Genomic DNA, 17,194 nt, shown 5'->3' with positions numbered 1-17,194 from the left:
TAACCAAGATGAAAGCTAAGGTCTTGTAAGCAAAACCTAATCCATCTGAACAGAAATAGTATCCCTTTGAGGTTCTCAATTTATTGGAAAGAGAGAATTACTTACATCTTACACATCACTGCATAAGACTTGTTTTGGCAGGTTGCAGAGAGGTAATGTTGTGGTCATATTCAACAGGCTTGTACAGAAAGTCGTGCACTGGTGCTGCAGGTGTTCAGATTGTTTCGTGGACTCTGATCCAGGAAATGAAGAAGGAACAAGAAAGAACATTTTATGGCTTGAAGTCACATACACAGACTGCCTGATGAAGGCTATGCACTTTCTTAAGGAAAAAACCTGGAAAACAAAGGAATTCGAATAAGAAAATAGTGTTATTGAAACTCCTTATATAAATTTAAGACCGACCTCTTCAGGAAGTGTGCCACTGGAAAGGTACTCCATTTTCTTACGTTGCATCAGGTATGTCCACATCCAGATCTGAAGCTGGAAGACGAGTTCTACGTGCATTAGAGTTGTGTATCTCCTCGGATGAACACTGTTGAGTTACATTGGGTGATTAAGGGTAGAAGTGAACTGTATCTTGGTTGAAGCTTGCATTTGTCTCACTTCCAAAACGGGAATTGTATACCAAACAAAACAAAAAAAAAATGGCTTCAAAGAGGAAAACAAAACCTTGTTCTGGAAATAGACTTTCTACCAAAGATGACAGTGACTAGAAATTCTCATAGGCCAGGGACATATCATGGAGAAGGAGTAGGAGGATGAAGTGTACGAGGTTCATCTCCTTTTCAGGAAACAGAGTATTTTCTAAGGGAGTACTACAAATGACGTAATATAAGGCAGCCACTGCTTTCCTTCAGGAAAGAGAAAACATCTCCTAGTCTTTCCCTTTTCTAATTTTTATCATACATAAGCTTACAACAAATGAAAATTTGGTTCATCATCTCCAGTTCCACATTTTGTGTAAGAGCAATGCTACTGGGACCAATAATATGCATGTTTTAACACTAGGCAAAAGTGCAAATGGCTTTAAAAAGCAATTCAACAAAAGCACAGAGCATAAGGTCATTAGTGGCTATTAGGCAGAGTGGACAGGGTAAGGCAATAGATTTAATCCTCTCTAACTAATGATTTCTGGAAGCTGCCTTCTGAGGAAAGTATGTCAGAGCAGGGCCGTGCTATGCGAGCCCCATTTCTTGATGTGTCTGTGGTGAAATGCTGCTGGAGAAAGGAGCCAGTGTTGGGCTCTGCTGTAGTGGCAGACCCCTTTCCTTACTGTGTCATGAAACGTGCATCATAATTCCAAAGTCACCAGGAAACGTGTTGTTTTTAGAATATTTGATGTGTATTAAAGGGCATAATTAAGCTAGCTGCTAGATTGCATTTAAATAATTATATAATGAAAGCAGGTAAACTTTTGCTGGAAAAGAATAGGAAACCTTACAAAATAAATTAGATAGCTCACTCTCACCTATTATTTCTGCAAGAGACAACTCGACTCTCTTTCTGATGATAAGTGGTACCCTGTTTTGTGAGTAATGGCATCGAAGGCCACAATGGTGTGTGCGTAACATGTTGAAAATGAACACATTCAACAGAAAGTACAAAGCACAGAGACTTTGATGATTTCTTTATTTCCTGCTCTCTGTAAGGCGTCTTAAGTAGAGATGATAGTAAAGAACATGTACACATTTTGAGAGGGAGATTTTTGCTTTGTCTCTTACAAAATACAATCAAGAGTGTACAGATGGGACAATGTTGAAAAAAATCCAAGCCAAACAGTTAGTTTTATTCTTGTTTATTTCCATTTTGCTTCTTGAAGGGAAAATTCTATTGGGATGAGTGTGATCATACAGGCTTGCTATTGGTTCTCCAGGTTCCTTCCTACTAGAAATCATTCTGGGCTTTATAAAAGAATCAGGAACTCTCCTGCTAAAACTTTGTAGTGACTAGTTTTCTGTTAATTGTCAGCTGATTTTGCTAACACTGATCTGTAATGCCATCCTTCTGTGGAGGAATTATTGAGAATGCCTTACTGAGCACAGATGAAGGAAAGTTTCCTTAGCAACAGGAATTACATGGAATGTTGAAAAGCTCTCTGGTGACTCTCCTTGTTTCTATAGAACAATAAACCTTTTTTTCCTGATACGTTATAAAGACTCAGATACACAAGCTGACATTTTTTGCCTACTTTCAATTTTTCAAGCAAATGAAGTTAAAAAACTTAGTAATCCTTCAGGCATCGTTCAAGTAATTCTTTTAGTATGCCCAGTTCCTTCATTAATTAATTTGCAAAAGTCTATTAGCATATAGCAAAAGAAAACAAAGCATAATTTATCCTGAGTTGTATCCAAGGAAACATGTCTACTTAACAACGGAGATAATACTGTGCATGTCTGCAGCACTTCTCTAGATATGCTTTACCAACCTGGAAGACTTTAAGGACACATTTTAAATGTGCACCTACAGATGCAGATAGGTGCCTCCAGAGTTTCCAGAAAGGGATTTCAATAATCCATCAGTTATCTGCTAGCTCCCTTGTGAGACAGCAAAATATTGCTTCCAGTGGTGCAGATGGAGATTAGAAAAAAATGCAGTAAAACTTTCAAAGAGTTAAGAGAGAATCCTACCCCATGATTCCTACCATTGTGCTTTAATGACTAACTAATGCTCCCTGCAAGGCAACACTGGGTAATGCAGCTTAGGGAAAAAAATTGTTCGAAGCCTACACCTGAGCAGTTAAACATAATCTGACTGTTGTCCTGCAGAGGTGGCTGCAGAGCTGTGGCTCAGTCCACCTCCGTTACCTACTGTCGCCACTTCATCACTCAGCTCTCCACTATCATGGCAAGGGTCAGATACTGCCCTACTAGAAGCCTTGTGGGGCAATAAATCTGTTTGCTAGCAATAACTAGCAGTCACAACATCTTAGCTCCTTTCATAACTGACTCCAATTCCACCTTTGAAGTATAGTTTTTGGGGGATTTGGTTTTACTTTCCCAGTTGTATATGATTGTTCTCTGTAAATAAAACTCTTAGATGTTGATTTGCTAAGACTAAGCATGCCAAAGGTTTTATTTTCCACAGTACCTACTCCATCATTCTGGTATTCCATGTCTCTGCTTATTTTGGTTTGAATTCATCTTTCCAGAATGTGGGGTTGAAGTGCATTGGAACTCTCATACAAAAAAATATGAGTTGAGGCCCTCAAAAAGATAACTTTTGTCTCCTCAACTGGGAGTTAGCCAGAAGTTTCTACATATCTAGTACCAGAACAATTGGAAAGAAAGGCTTGGTATTAGTTTTGGTGAAAATAATGATTTTCTTTATTCTGCCCCTTGAAAATGAGTTTTAGTCTCAGCATCTTGTTGGCTAAGTTTTTTCAGTTACTTCGTGCTTTTTTGCTAACATAGGCTACATAACATATTAGGAGAAGAAAGCAGATTATGAAGACAAAACCAACAGAATGTTAAATAATACTTGCAAAGCAATATTGCTAGCTGAGGGTGTGAATTCAGATATGCTATTCTGGTAGTACTATAATTTCATGGATTCTCTCAACTGGGAAGTGACAGTTAAAAATTTTCTGCCAAAGCTCAAAATATCTATTAGATAAAATATCTAGTACTGGAATATAAGTGGAAGTCAGTAGGCATATTGGTTGAGAAATATAAACAAAGAAATAAACATTTTTTTGGTGTGAAATCTTTATGTCACATATTTTTATGCCAGTTTATATTTCCAAAGGAGAATGTTTAAAAGCATGTAAAAGAAATGAGTATACCTCATTCCATTTTCTTGTAGGGTATATATTTATTAGTACTCTTCATTGTGCAATAATAAAATGGTATAACAAGAACATCATTATGGTCAGAAGAGATTTAATTGTAATGCAAGTTTAATTGCCTTGAATGTCTTACAACCATATTATTAACAATACAATGCACTTGATATTTTTACATGTTTGCAGGGTGCAACACTGAAATATATTTTCCAGTAACTGACAAACTAAATTATGGTTCAGAGTATAGAAAAAGCTATTCTATCTCATTGTTAGGTGATGAACATTGAGATATATAAACCACTGCAATAGAGCATTACAGTGTTTTACATGGAGTTTCTCATGACAAGTTGACATTTTCCACCCGTTAAAAAACAACAGAGGATTGCACACCTGCTAAATCTCAGATAAAGAATACAAGAATGACAGCATCATCATTAGGATTTCACTTTATGGGCTTGGGGTTTCTGTTTAGACATTGTGTGTGTGTGGCAGCATTCTGTAGTTACTGCCTGTTGGCATTTCTGATGTGCTGGCCATTTAAAGGAAGAGACAGAGTCATCCTGGGATAGTGGTTTTGAAGACTGATAAATAAGGCCTCGGGATATAATGCAGCTCCATTGACCCTGAAAGTGAAAATATTGAGAAGAGCTTGGCCTGCTGGTAGTTTCTGGATTTTCAGCTAGTCCCTCCTCCTGGAACACTGCTTTTCAGACATCCTTGGCAAGCACTGCCTGTGCGCATGTAGTGTGCGATACAGGGATTGCAATGCACCTCTGTGTGCTCAGGAACTGAGCTGTGTGATTTAAAGCTGTCACACAGTGCATCCCAGGGTACTATTCGTGGTGCACAGTAAACTGTGCATTTATTCAAACATTTCTTTCCAGATTTCTCAAGTGGAAAAATGGGAGTGCTATGCAACCCAAAATCTCCTGAGGAGATCTCCTGAGAAAATGTACCCCTGTGGGGAAGCTGAAATTACAGGAACAGTGCAGGGAGCTTTGGAAATAAAATACAACACAAGCATATCAGTCTGAAGCAGTTCTCTGGAAAATTCATGGATGAAATTCCTTGAAAAGAAATTTCCTTTTGATACAAGTCAAAAGTTAATCACACATTAAAACTCCATAAGCTTACCTTGCTCCATAGCTCGTCTATAGCTATCAATGATTTCACAGCATATGCAGTACTTTACTTAAGCTCAGCAGATTTTCCAGCTTTTAAAATCTATTTATTGCATATACCACAATGCTATCACGAACTTATGAAAGTCATCACTGGATTGTGATTACCTAATGGCCGAGTTTATTTGCTTCAGATGTGCTCAGCCTCCATTAGAGTTATAGGAACTGCTTGTGTCACAGCTTTTGTGAACAAAGCGCCATCAGGATTTCACTGTTGTCCCTCCTGCAACGCTACAGCAACAGGGATACCTTGGGAATGTGTTTTCTCTGTGAGTGCAGGCTTTTGGACAAATAGGGAGATTCACTGGCTACCAGCAATGTGCTCTCTGGTTTATGTACATGTGCTGTTTAGAATGTGCTTCATGTAAGTAACCAATTGCATATACACCAGCATATTATTAGGTTATTATTTGACTAGTGTGCTGAAGAGAGAAGGATGTGTTACCTGGAGCGTGCCTCTGACTAGAAACACACAATTATTTTTCTGAAAGACTACAAGTAAAGGATAGATGAAGGTATTCGTCAATTTGTGTGACATTTGGCTGTTAATTTGGCCAATATAAACTGCAACCTACCTCAAATTTTGCAGCTTCCCACACACTTTAGTTTTATTTGTATTTTAATAAAAGCAGGGGGATAGACTAGTGCAATTTGTGTGCTCCTGGGGAGGGTATGGGGGTAGTTCGCTGTGTTGTCTGCTTCACCCCCAGCTCCAAGCTCCTTGAGGAGATACTTGTCCTGTTACGGTTTGTTGTGGCTGGGGCGTCAGGGCCTGAGGGGGGGTCCTGGGGTCTGTGGGCATGGCCAGGCCCCCAAACCAATATGTGGGTGCCAGGCTGCCACACAACCCCAGCTGGACTTGGCTTTGAGCTACAGCTACTGTGGTGTAACGCAAATCTCACACCTGTTGTTTTTTCAGCCTTGAATCCCTCTTTTGCATTTGCTTCCTCCTGGTGAGAAAGCCAGGCTCTCACCCCACCTCACTCTCCTGATTGCAGGTCATAGCCACTTGTGCTCCAGCAGCTGTGCAAAATTGGGTCCCTCCCACAGGCTGGGAAGCCCAATTCCTTTCACCTGTATCCGTCCTTAGAAGAGGGCATTTGCAGGCACTGCTGCCTTTTCTCTCAGAAGAGCTGTGGTCTCTCAGTCGTCATTTCTCTTGGTGGGCTGAGGCTTGCCCTGTACAGGCCTGGTGCCAGGCCGGGCATCCTTGGCATGCACCCGCCGTGCTGAGGGAGCTCTGGATGTGGGCTGCCGCTGGCTGGCAACTTCAGCATCCCCAAAGGCAGTAAAAACAGGTTTTTTTGTGGCCTGAAGTTGGTATCGAAACTTGTCAGCAGGAGTCTTGCTGTGAGTAGTAACTGCCGTCCTGATCTGCCGAAGAATTACCGAAGATTGAAGATTGAATTACCAAGGGTTGATAGCCATGGAGCGTGATGCTGGTGAAGCTGTCCTTCCTTGAGGAGTCTGAGGACATGGAGTGGGCCAAGATTCTTCTCCAGTTTATAAGGTTTATTATGGTTCCTTGTGCGTGTGCTGCGTCAGTCAGTCAGCACAGAAACTGCTTTGTTCTGCCTCTCTCCGTTGCTTGATGGTGATGTGTGTGCGCCAGACAGGAGGACAGGCCCTGTCGTGCTGCTGCCACTCACTTTGCTTTCTCCGTGCTGACCCTTTCTGTCTCCATGTCACCATGTGGTAAGTGTTATTTATTAATTATACTGACAGTGGCAGTGAAAATGATACTTAGTTCTTTTTAGGTTGGAATATAATATCTGTCTTGGTCTATCATGCATCAAAAATGATTCCCATACGCTGTGCTTTCAAATCTTGTTTAGTGCTTTCAGATGCCATAGCCAGCACAGTCAGTTCAGCTACAAGAAGCATACATTCCTGGTAGTGTATTTCCAATAATATTTAACTTATTTTTGTAAAAAGTATACAAATAAAGTTCTTCAAAGAGGGAAACAGGCATAATACAGCAGTTAAACAAAAAGCTCCTTCTGTACTTGGCTGCCCCTTAGGAAACTGAAGAGACTGCTCTCTGAGGCTCTGATGCTTGCCTGAGTCAGCAGGGAGCCCGAAACACTTGTTTCCATGAACCTGAGCTGCATCAAAACTGCTCGTGACTGCTGACCACTGGCACGCAGGGACATGTGTGGTTTAAAGATCTTGACTTGGTGAATTTCGCATTAGTTTGGCCTGGAACAGAAGAAATGCAGGTAATTTTTGTGTAGTAGAATGCCTTAGAAAGCACCTCCTTCCCCCCAGTGCAACTCACAAAATTGAAGTATTTTAAGATGTTATTAAAGTGCTAAATTAATTAAACTAATCTTCTGAGTAGTCTTGGTGTATATGTGCTATACTCCTGGTGCCCTCCTATATATGTTACTACATATTTAGAGTGTAAGGCTGCAATAGAAGGTGTAGCAACATTGATACTTATTTTTTTTCCAACTGAACCAGGAAGCGTGGTTTTTTTCAATCCTTGGCTTGGATGGTGTGTATTATGCTCCTACTGCGGATTTTAGCTTTGTGGATTTTCTTTGGTTTTTGAATTATTAGCTTTCCTCTTCTGAAACGTATTTAAATACTTACTCTTGCCTACTGTTCTAATGCTGAATTTAAGTTGCGATTCCTAGTAGATCAAGATAAATATCAGAAACTAGGTTTTAAGATTTTAGGACTTTTTCTTTTCTTTCCTTCCTTTTATCTTTCTCTTCCTGGTCACTGTAAACATGCACCTGTTGGAAGGTGCTTCAGTTTGCTATGCTTCCTTCCTAAGGATGTGAAAGCGCAGCAGAATCAAAGAGTAACTTGAAAAAACCTTTAGCAACCATGCCTTCCTGTTAGAAAGATTCCACTAAGATCTGCAGCAGGCAGAGACAGGATTAGCTGTCTGATGGCCCGTGGGAAGGGGAGAGCAGCAGAACTTGCTGCATGAAGCCCTCTGTGCTTCAGAGAGGCAAGAAGGCTGAATTGTAGAAAGGGTCCCAGCCCATGAGAGATGGGAATGCAGAGCCTGGGATGACAGTTCTTACTCTGCCTGGTCCCTGGATCTCATACTTTGACTTGGTAGCTGAAGAGTTGAGGCTATTCAATCAGACTCAAAGTCTCAAAGGTGGAAGGGGGAAGCATTAGGATCATTTCTGCCTTTTGTAAGAAAGTCTAAATCCTAGCTACGAAGTGTCTTGCTGCTTTTCATCACTAGTTTAAAAAAAATGCGCTGCTTTTAGAAGTGAGTCTCCCATTTTAGAGCCAAATTATCTGCAGGTGTAAACTCGTTTACTTCAGTGAAGAATTGCTAACCTTACTAGTCATCTTCTAGTGTTTACCATTATTTCAAAGGATTTACCATCTGAAAAGTGAGAGCACTATCCTGCTAGTTTCTCTGGCACATTAAAGATTTCAGTCCTATCCCTTTTTAACCTGCCTTTCTATGGTGAGTACAGTGAGTCTTTTATCTTGAGTTCAAAGAGTTTGTCCTGAGTGGAGTTCAGTCAGGCTCGTTTTTCTTCAAAGCTTACAAAACTCCTTTTCAATAATATTAATTATTGTTAACGGGTCTCCTCAATGATTCAACTTACATAAGCTATTTGAAAACACTTGTTAAGCTATTAACTGTTTATAAGCTTGTTTTTAAGATGAAAACTGCATGGTTTCCTGGTGAATCAGTTTCCCAAAATGAATGAGCACTTAATTTTCATTTATTGTCATTGTTTCTCAAATACATTTAAAGCATTTCACAGGTGGAAGTGAGAGCTGTCTTTCTGAAATCACAGCTAATAGTATCTTGGGAGTTTACTCCAACTAAAGACTGCTCCAGTTTTATTTGTCTTTGTGTATCCAATACATATCAGTCAGCCTCATACAGTAGCTTTCAAGGTTAACAGTCTGCATGCCCAAGGATGGATGGCCTACTTATTTATAAAAAAAAAAATAAATAAAATAATTCAGTTAGTGACAATAGATTCAGTGATGCTTAGACTTCTGGAGGAAAAAAAAATGATAAAAATAAGAGGTAGTTTATACAATGTTAAAAACCTAAAACTACATGCAGAAAACTATGGCTGTGCAATAGTTTCTTCTAGGTCAAATTAGGATGTAAATGTGATTTAAATTAAATCAAGGAAAGTGACCAACAATTATAAAATCCTGCTTCTGAAAAATGGAATTTAGGATTTGCAGTATTTCTCTATCAGACCTTTGTGCTATCTCTGTAATAAAAGGTGAAAAGGTGACTTACGCTATTTAAAAAGGAGGTTATTGCAAATTGAAGATAGAGCTATAATTGGGTCTCCTGCTGATGTAAGTGAAGAAAAAACAATTAGTGGAACACTTAAGAAAAAAAGCTAATCTCAAAAAGTGGTTGGAAAATAGAAAGTTCTTTCCATTGACATGCTGACACAGATAACAATAATCAAAGCTCTCTGCAAAAGTTGCTGGATTAGACAACGGGGCTTGTGCCGCTGGCTTCCCTAGTACAACGTGCTTTTGTTTGCGTAAGTATTCGCTGTATGCCTGTGTCATTCCCAGAGTTTGTTTCTTTTGTAGTTCAGTAAGTGTGCTAATTAGGTATATTGTAATTTTTCATTTTGATCTATTTTTCCTTTTCTTTTTTTCCAGTGAGGTATAGAATTCTTATATACAAAATCATTGAATACCTGTATACAATTGAGATAGCAGTTATCTTCACTGTGGGTCTTCCGAGGCAGTTGGTAACTACACTCTGATGTGCACCCAGGCTGATGAGTACAGGATTTTTAACCAGAGGATCTCTAGAGATTATTTATATGCCCTGAAATTCTGCCTTTGCCATAGGGCAGAGCTTTAAAACAAATTTAAGTGCTGCTCGGGCTCTGTTTACCAGAAAAGTCGAAGGGTGATGATCAGTAGAAGGTGTCATCAGGGTAACTTCAGTTATTCCCTTGGGATAGGGCTTCAGGTTGAGTTCACTGTACTCTCCTGGTAGCTGGGCGTGAGTTACCCACTGGGTGCTAAATCTGCCACCCCAGCTGCAGGGCTGTCGGGGTGCAAGTTTGTGTCTGTTTAGTTGAGCTGTTGTTGTCCCTGGTGTTGCCCAATAGACAGGAGTGTCACAGGCATGCTGCAGTTCTGAGAAAAAGCTGTGCTCTCTTTGCTGGATTTATGCTTGATAATTGGACTTATATTACTGAGGTTTTTGCTAAGCTTTTTTTTTAAGGCCTACTTTATCAATATTTTATAGAAAATGTTCTTTCCTGAAGTCTCATATGAGCAGCAAAGGTCAGTCTTAAAATCCACAATTTTTTTTGACCTTTATATGCTTAAGGAGTGTATAATTCTTGCCCTCTCCCTGAGCCAATGGAAAAGATGTGCTGTATCTTTGCGAAGGTGCCTCAAATTGTTTCTTCAAAATCACTGTTGTGAAATGCTCTAGCTGTGAGACTTGTAACTCTTGGGGCTAACATCTCCTTGTTGTTTGCTGGTCAGTGGCTGGGCGGGAGGGAAATGCTCAGCATCTCTGGCTTGTCTTCGGATTTAGAATAAAATTGTTTTTGAAATATGACCTTTACTTGTAGAATGGAACGAGCTGAAACTTTAATATCAAATTAGTGCTGGTAAGAGTTGCAAGTGTCCGGGCCATTTGGCAAGCCTGCAAGGCGCTTCTGTCTCTTGTCAAGACTATGAAATTACCTGGATTTGACAGACAATGACAACTACGAAGGATGCACAGAAGGATGAGGTCATTTCCCCCTTGCATCGGGTAGCAATACCCTTACAAACCCTGTGTCCCCTGCACTGGAAAGAGAGCCTACACGCCGGCAGGGGTGAGGCATTAGCGAAACCAAAGCTCTGGGATGTGCTGGTGGGTACTTGTAACTGTCCTACTCTGCACTAGATTGTCTCAACCAAGATTTTTTGCGACTTACTCGTGTGACAGATAAGCCCAGATTGATAGAGCATGCATATGTAATGAAGGGGAAAAGAAATCTTTGTATCCTCAGTGCACATTTACGTTGTAGTTACAGTTTTATTCTGATACATTGTGGTAGATGCAGTCTGTCAGGATATTGCAAATATTCAGACATTTTTCTAACTCTGCATATGTCAGATATTTTTTTATCATCCAAGCAAGTGCTGATCCCCAAACTGGTACATCGTAGATAGTGCTTTAGTTAGGTGAGTTCTCTGACTTGGAGATGGTTACTCATTGATTGGAAAGTTTGGCCTGAAAAGGAAGGTTTCAGAAAGATATAACTTGGTGAATGTGATGATTTTTTTTTTTTTAGTTCTTTTTATTTTCTGAATCCACTCCTCCCTTGTTCTTTCTTTTTTTAGGCATATTAAGCAACATATCTGGCTCTAAACTTAGCTGCTTTGGGCTATATGTTGTAACTAAAACATGTTTAAATCTGATAATATTGCTAATATTGCTATATTATGTACCTGTGCATGTTACTTACCCGTTTTTATCTGAGCAGTTTCTCAGTTTCTAGTAGCTTGTTTATTGTATTTTTTAGGCTGGGTTTTTAAGTTTCCATCTGTGGATAAAAAATGTAATTGATTGTAAGTCAGTACCATAGCTGATTGATTGAATCTCCTTTTAAACTATTGTTTTTGAGTTCATTTTATTTTTATTTAGATACATATATCTATTTCTAAATGAGGTATTCAGTGATAATCACATCAAATGAATGATGAACTAAAAAGCTTAGGTTTGTTTGGGTGCCCTTTATGTGTGGTGATTCTTCAAAACATGTATTTGTCGTGGTTCAATCGCATATTGTTCTATCCTGTGCCATCCCATATTCCCCATGCTGCTTCCTCCCAGTTCACTGTTTTGTGCTAATTTTTGCTTCAGGAAAAAGGAAAAAGTAAAATTCTAGGTCTCATAAGTGAAGATTTTTCATAGCAGAAATTGTATCGTCATGATGAACAAATAAATGAGACAGTTTATTCACTTAATGGCTCATGTTTATACTAACCTGTATAAATTACCCCTGAAAGTACAGAGCTTAGGATGATTTGCTATAGGGGAGTCCTGCTTGATCAACAAATTTGGGACTTGTTTCATAGACTTCTGTGTGTCATGACTGCAGCATCTGGATGATTTAGTTGCTTAAATTGCAAGCCTTCCCTAATTGAAATTTATAAAACAACTTGAGCTGCAATTAGAGCAATTTTCAATAGTAAGCTTGAATTACTCCTATATTTTAAATTGAAAATTTTCTCTTAATATTAATGGAACTCCCAGAATGCAATATAATATCCCATCTCTCCTTCACCTAAACCCTACTTTCAAGAGGTTATTTTAAGCCTAAAATATTAATTAGGGGTTTTAAAATTCCTCTAAAACACTTTAGTATTAGGAAAATGGTGCATAAACCATTTCACCGAGTTTACTTCCACTTGGGATCTCTGTGTCACTCTTGCGTGAACTTGGACTTCTGAATTTTTTAAGTTTTATGATTCCTATAGGTTAGATCAGTTTAATTTATAATCTCTAAACTGTACTAAAGGGGAAAAAGAAATAATCTATGACTAATATATAAAAGATAGTGATCAAGTAGTATTCACAAAAACAACAAAAAAACCCAAACCCAACCTAACAACATCTCTGCAAAAAGGTGCCTTGTGACTCAGATCAGTGTCTTATCAGCCTTTAGTACACAGTTGCCAAAAATTATTTTTAAGTTTTTGCAGTAAAAACACAGCTAAATGCCATTCCACTGTCATGAATTTGAACAAACATATATATCATCAGAGCTATAAGGAGACTTGAAATTCTGTTTTAGAGAATTACAGAACTTCAAAGTACATTCCCATTCAGAACTGGAATGTGAATATTAGAGCATTTTATTTTTGCTGTTTAAAATCTGCCAAAGCATTTGGTTTCACTTTATGTAATTCAAACAGAAAAATGATAAACAGTAGAGTTATGATGTAACACTTCCTTAAGCTATTTTCCTTATCTAATGTTTTTAGTGCATTTGCAGTGATATTAGTGCAATTTTGTATACGATAGATAGATTGGTTATTCAATCTATTTCCTAATGGGAAGCTGATGAATCCTCTTCTAATGCTTTTACTCTTAAATGGCAAATAATAAGCTTTAGTTGTAAGTATGCATTACATTAAGTGACCCCAAAACTTGTTGACAATGTTTGACTAGGGTTCCAGTTTTGACTTTTAATTTTTGACATGCTAATGGAAAGATTAGCAGCAGACGCTGAAAAATCAGTCCTATATTGACAAAATGCATTCCATATGTTATGGATTCACACACACCTGTATGCATATAATATATAAAAATATTGATATATATTTTCTGACCCTAAAAGTGAAATTAAATTCTGATTTAAGTCATGAAATGTAGTACACCTATCTACTGTTAAGATATGTGAAGGAACGTAATTTTAGAGCAAGACATTTCACATTTATTATAGTCATTTCCTTCTGAAGTTTTCAAGGTAATTTTTGTGCTCTCTGGCACTCAGCTTTAGAGTGACTAAAATTTCTTTTCAGATAACAACAAATATAGATACAAGATTGTATATTTAGACCATAAGATAGGGAAAAAAGCAAGAGCAGTTAGTAGAGGATGAAGTCAGGATTAATTTTATTGTATTCTCCTAAAATGGTGTTTCTATCCACCAAATGAGTTGAGTATATGGTTGATAGCATCAACCATCTATCAATTTTCTGTGTTCCTGCATTTCATATGTTCTGCATAGATCTTGGAGATCCTGATAACTTGCTGTATGTGTATTCGAAGTACTTTATCTTTGTGCAAATCCACGTTTCCAGCATAGAATTAAGCAGAGCTTTCCAGGGCAGTGTGCTGGAATTTGCAAATAGAGCTGAGATACTGTTTCTTACAGTGATGAATAGTTGCCGCTTTTGAGCGATGGACACAGGATGTCAGATCCAAATTCACATTTTTGTTGGATCACATTAATAGTGCAACTGTGATGGCGTGAATATGGAATTTCATCTATTTATGTTTTTTTTCAATTTTCATTGTATTATTGAAAGTCATCTTTAGCAAGCATGACTAACTACATGGATAAGGTAATTCATATTCTTCAGAGTTAAGCTCAGCTCTGTGCATGCTTGGAGAGAGTCTCCTGATAATCAGTTCAACTTACTGAGTCTTTTCTAAAACTGAGGAATTAGTTTCAAAAGAAATTGCTTAATAAGAGGGCTCACAATTAGGAAACAAAACTGTATATGTACACCATGTGGTAGTGTGATTTCCCAGAACTGGATAATCTAAGTATCTGCCTCGGGGGTTACTTTGTTAGACTGAAGATGCTGTGGTAGATGTTGCAGTGGTGCTGGGTGTTCAGATGGCTTATTTCTCTGCTGTTCCTGAGCTGATGCCCTGAGCCAGACCAGCAACTGTTCATGCCAAATGCTGCTAAGTACTGAGCTCTGTCGTTAGGAGTCTGCTGCAGAAATGAAGAAGACTGGAGGCAAAAGGCTGGAAAATACTGTTTCCATTTAAAAGGTAGGGTAGCATCTTGCCTAAGGACATGCTTAAGGCACGTCTCTCTGTGAGAGAGACAAGAACTAAACTCAAATCTCCAGGGTCCCCATTGAGCACACTTTAATTGTGAAATCATTCTTTCCTCAAAAGTGAGCGCTTGGTTGACACACAAACACTAAGCTTTCTTCTTCCTTTTTTCTTTTTTCCTCCCCACCTCCCTCCTGTGATGTCTTCCTTGTGTGCTGCTGAATGAACTGAGGAACTTCTGTGGTAGCAGATACCAATATTTTAGATCAAAAATAAATGGACATTGAGAAGCTTTCCAGGCTCTGTATGTGCCAGTTCTCTGGCATCTACTTGCATTGCCTACAACTCTTTAAGTTTTTCATTATTTAGGAATGCAACCTTTTTTCTCAGGTTTCTATTTTTCTTTTCCCTCATGTACATGCCAGTGCTGGTACAAGGGAGACAGGAAAAACACAAGAAAAATGTAATAATTCAGATATTTATGAAGTCTCCAAGGTACACTGTGCAAGAAAGCATCTTAAGGTTTTGCCTGGGTCATACAGTTGAAATCTGGCAGCTGTTTTACTGCGATAACTCTTCTAATGTGCTACAGTGTTTATTCTAAAAAAGTTTTATTAGGGTATATATTTCAGAGAAAACATTTTGTTCCATAAACTTGTGGTAAAAATTTAGTTTTCTCCTGTATTGAAGCCCAAAGTGGGGGCACGGGGAAGGGAAGAGTTGTGATTGAGTCTTGTTTTTTTCATAATGTACATGTAAGCTAGACTTTCAACTGTTTATCTTGCCTTAGTTCCACTGACTTAAGCAGTGATGCTGATTTCTGTTAGATATCAAACTAAGCAATTTATATCATCAGCTTAGTGTTTGTCATTACAAGTTTGTCAACAAAAAACATTGCTCCTAACTTCAAAATGATAGGGACTGTATTTGGGAGGTACTGACTGAAAGCCAAATTGGGCCAATTGAGATGACAGCGTGTGTGTACTGGATAGTACAAAACATTTGTGATAGCAGATTTGTAGAAGCTTTATGGTATAAAAAGAGACCACGGTGGCTGCAGTAAAGGACAGAAGTAGTATCTTGCTCAGCAGTGAGCAATTTGACTGCTGAGCAAACAGTTCTCCCTGGGAGGTAAGGCCCTGATCTAACACACACTTGAAAATATAACTATGTCCGATTGTCTTCAGTGGAATTCTGTACATGTTCAGTGCTGATAAAGTTTTAGACTGAGATTTGGTTGAAACAGATTTGTCCAGAGCAGAATACTAGTAGGTGTTTTTCCTTATGTTCATTTGCTTTCTTAATCTAATGTATTTCCACCTTTTTTCGGCTCCAAAAGTATATGGTATAAATCTTTTATACTTGCCTTTCCAACTGTACATTTTAGTCTCGGGAATAGTTTCTTTATCTTTTCAACTGTTGGAACATCAATTTAAAATGCAGTAGTTTAACTCATACCATCTGTTTAACTTTATCGTAATTTTCCTAGTGTTAGCCAATAATCTTAAATTACCTGTAGCTAGAATTTTAATTTCCTTTTTCAAATTTTTAAAAATTACTTGCCCTTCTTGCCTGGAGATGGTATGTATGGATATGACTGCTTGTGAGGCTGCAGGTTCCTGGCAGTTCAGTTCCACTTTTTTGAGACTTCTGCAATTTGATGTGGTGCCAAGGTGTATCATTTGCATTTGTCAACAGTGAAGCAAGATGTAACACTTGGTTTGTTAGCACAGTTAAGGAGGTACAAGTTCATTTTGTTTTGCTTCGTTCTTTATACCCATATCTGTTTGTTCAGGGTACAGTGACTTGTAAGAGAGATGATCAGGCTGTAGCCTGAAATCTCTCATATATTTCAATATGTGAGGTGAGTTCAGTGCACTTCCACTGCTGAAGAGCAAGAAGACGAAGTATGAGAGCATCGTTGTTGTGTGCTGTGGCTGTTATAGGCTTTAATATTAGCCTCCAAAGAATATTTCCAAATACACTGTGATCCTCGGTGGTGAGATGAAGAGGTAGAGTACTTGTAAAATTTATCTCCTGCATCTTCCACCATGTTAACACTCTGCAAACATACTAGGATTGTTCACTGAGGAAGTTATTAACCTTTGCATGCTAGAGGAAGCAGACCATTGTATTGCAGTCGGCTGCAACCTAAACATTTGTTTAGGTCACATCAGTCTGAAAGTTGTTTTATAGCTTTTACATTACCTTTGTAAACTTTTTGTAGTATCTCACTTGATACAAAATTCATGGCTGATATGAAAGCCTGCCTCATCATGCCTTCTACCTTTTTGACAGTTGATCTTTTGCTTGCTTTATTCTTATTTCCATGGTAGCTTTTGAAGTGTTTTAAACACTTCCCTGGTTTCTTGAGGACTATTTATGCCTCTTATGGGCATCTTATGAGATGAAGAAGCAGAGGCCAGAAGCATTCTGGGAAATGCTGTATGAAGGCAGTAGTAAGCTCTATGTAGACGATAGTAGTTTTGTTTGTTAAGAAGTGATTTATCTCTGTAATGTTTACTTTGAGGAGCTAAAGTTACCTTGCAGAATTATAAACACAGTAGTAAAAGGTGAGTCTTTATGAGGTTGGGTTAAGTTATTACCAGCTCTTCAGTGCCACTCACTTGAGAGATGTGGTTTAGTGCATACAGGATTGGTGAAAAGGGGAAGGATTAGCAAAACGATTTTTGCTGAAAATAATAAATTCTTCGTGTCAAGAAGAAGGGGCTT

The sequence above is a fragment of the Apaloderma vittatum genome, unplaced genomic scaffold, assembly GCF_000703405.1.
Source record: "Apaloderma vittatum isolate BGI_N311 unplaced genomic scaffold, ASM70340v1 scaffold2692, whole genome shotgun sequence".
Taxonomy (NCBI): Eukaryota; Metazoa; Chordata; class Aves; order Trogoniformes; family Trogonidae; genus Apaloderma; species Apaloderma vittatum.
The sequence above is the reverse complement of the archived record's forward strand: the minus strand, read 5'-3'. Positions refer to the sequence as shown.